This window comes from Fukomys damarensis, unplaced genomic scaffold, assembly GCF_012274545.1.
Source record: "Fukomys damarensis isolate Sample0158 unplaced genomic scaffold, DMR_v1.0_HiC HiC_scaffold_39, whole genome shotgun sequence".
Classification (NCBI taxonomy): Eukaryota; Metazoa; Chordata; class Mammalia; order Rodentia; family Bathyergidae; genus Fukomys; species Fukomys damarensis.
The window spans coordinates 127923986-127926890 of NW_022900951.1; the positions used below are offsets into that span (position 1 = coordinate 127923986).

At 61.8% G+C, this 2905-nt stretch overlaps 1 protein-coding gene across 1 annotated transcript in view; it reads left to right on the plus strand.

The window, feature by feature from the left end:
• Positions 1 to 2905, plus strand: part of LOC117284778 (EKC/KEOPS complex subunit Lage3-like) — a 42866-nt gene that overhangs the window by 949 nt on the left and 39012 nt on the right. The gene's annotated exons all lie outside the window — the stretch shown is intronic.

Here is a 2905-nt window from a genome sequence, read left to right on the forward strand (position 1 = left end):
GAAGGGACCCAGGGAGGCTCCCCAATGCTAGTTCTAAACAAGGTGTTTGGGGACAATTCCCTACTGTTACTCAATTTTTGTTTTCTCTCACTCTTAGGAGGTGGATTGCTCAGGACCCTGGCCACCTCTACACAGTCTTGGACTCCTTCCTTAAGGACCTTTCCCTTTTCTTCCACACCATAAACTTCTAGGGGCCTCTGTATCCCTTCCCATCTTACTGGGAAGAGGAGACTGAATCCGAGTTTCCCAGGCCAGACAGCGCATCCTTCCCTAGGTCCTAGGTTCCTGGATTAATTGCCATGTTCGTAGACCTTAAAATTGTCTGCCTCTGCTAGTTCACCAGTCAGGGCAGGTGGCCTGCTTGCTTTCTCTCCCTGTTGGTGGACGGACATGTGATCAAATGTGTGTCACGGCCAAAAATAAAGCTGAGCAATGATTCCATCCTTGAGTTTCTTTTCCACGGCAACATCTACTTTTTAGCTCTTCTCTTTGAGGACAACGGCGTTATCACACTGGGGTCACATTCACAGACTGGCGAGACGAGGAGTACACTGAACAAACAGGTGAATGTAAAGGGCACAGAAGTCATAAGCGCCCCCAAGCAGTGGGCAGGTGGAGGGTAGGAGGCACAGATATTCCACTGATGGTGAGGGATACCCAGCAGCCCCTCCTGCCTCGGGGCCTTTGCACTGGTTCTGCCTGTCAGCAGCTCTCCTCCCCAGCATCTCCCTGGGCACAGAAGGCGTCACCCTGGGCGGGGCTGTTCCGGCCACACTATTTAGAACTGCATCCTGCCACCGCACCTGCGAGGCTTCACCGTGGGAGGGGGGCACGGGGAGGTGACCACGATGGAGGTCACAGCCGCCCAGGAAGGTGGGCCTGCAGGGACTCAAGGAATCCGGGAGTCATGGAAACCCGCCCAGCTGAGGATGCTGCGTGCTATGCCCTCTGCCTGTTCTCCCTTGGTTTCTGTCATTCGTCCCGTGCACAGCTGACCAAAGCCTACGTGCTCCAGGGGTGTACAGCATCGTGTTTCCAGAGCCATGAGTGTTCTGCGAGCAGCACCATCAATCTGCTGAACGTTTCCATCACTGTCCACACTCAGAGCCACTGTGAACCTTCTCCGCGCTGAAGCATTTGGTATGGGCCCAGGGCACAACTTTCCCCTACAGGACCTGGCAGAAGTGGGCAGCAACTCCTGGGCCAGAGGCCTGGGTGCCCCAGTCGGGTGGGGGCGTTGGGGAGCACACAGGAGCAGACTCTGCAGACCCCTTCAGCCGGGACCCCAAGGAATTGCTGCTGGGCTGGCTGTGATCGTCGAACCCCCCCCCAAGCCCCCGAAACCCCAGGGGAGTCGCCCGACCCCTGTCACAGGAGCCTGGTAGGTCCGCCCACCTGCCACAAAGCTGAGACATACAGGGACCCAGGCTGTCTTCCGCCCGTTTAATCAGGACATGTGATGGCGCCGCCAGGAGCTCAGGTGACCAAGGAGGAGGACTGGAGTGCGGGATTGCGAGACAGATGGGTCAGGGTCCTCAGAGGAGCCGGAGAGGACGGCAGGGAGCGGGAGACAGGAAGGTGATAACGCGGGGGGCCCGGGGTGGGGCTCCCCAGGGCAGCTCAACCTGGGATAGGGTCTCTGGCTGACCACAGGCGGACAGTCAACGCTAAGGAGGTTTGGCCGAGGGGGCGGGGCCCAGGCCCAGGACGGAGCCCAGCCCAAGCCTGACTACAGGCATTTGGTGCTCAGAGACAGCAGTGTCCCCGGACACCCTTGGAGGGGACAGACACCGTGTCCTGGCTCGCCACAGCCCGTGGGAGGACGGGCTTCTGCTGCTGCTCGGGTACAGGCCTTGGTCCCGCCCCACACCCACCCCTGCACGGCCCGCAGGCAGGCACCAAGGAAGGGCCCAGAAGGGGCTGCGCATCGTGCCACTGTCAGTGACCCTGTAGCCTCCTCCACAACACCCTGCGGGGGGCTTCGTCCCGGGGACACGGACAGGGAAGCTACTGGCCGTGCGGGGAGGACAGCTCAGGAGCAGAAGCCCGGTGCTCACCTCTCCCCAGCCCTCCAGGCTGAGCGTCAGCTCCAGCTTGGGTCGGCTTGTTGTCCCCCAGGAGGCTTCTCCGTCCAGGGCGGCGAGACGCTAGACTCAGGGGCCCTTAGCTGGTCTCAGACAGGGACCCAGCTCCCCTGTGCACCTGAAGACACTGCCAGCAGAGGCCCACAACGGGGAGGTGGCCCGGCAGGCAGGCCTCCCCGGTAGTTTTGGGAGATCCGGGCTGCACCCCTGCCCATTGGGAGGTGGAGGGAATGCCAGCGGGCCGGGCCGGGTTCCCAAGCCCTCTCTAACCCTTGGGCACACTCAGCCCCGGCTCCACAGGCTGGCACCGTGCGATGGCAGAGGCCAATGTGGCGGAAGGAGCAAGTGTCCCGGGCAAACCCCGAGGACGGGAACGGGCTGGGATCCCCTTCCGCTCTGTGTCCCCCGGCCTGGACCTCGAGGGTGTGTGTGCGTGCATGTGCACGTGCACGTGCCCGCTCGAGTGTAGGGGTCAGGACAGCCAGACGAGCTGTGCCAGGAGCCACCTCCTGCGCCACCAGAAGTCGGCGATGGGAGATGGCCCGGCACAGTGCCCGGGACGGGGGGGGTGCTGGTTCTGACCCGATGTTTTCCACTGTCGCATGCGCACTGTTCTGTGTATGTGGGGCCAGTCCGCCCCTTTTCCGGGATCCCTGAGGGCCCGCCGTTGCCTGGCAACTGAAGAGCCGTTAAACCGCACGACCAGGTTGGAGCGAAAACGGCCCATTTGCGCAGGCGCAGAGGACCTCTCGAGGTGCACTGTGGGTCAAAAAGGGGCGGGCCTTCCTACGCGCCTGCTTCGCCTCAAGAAGTGTATAGTC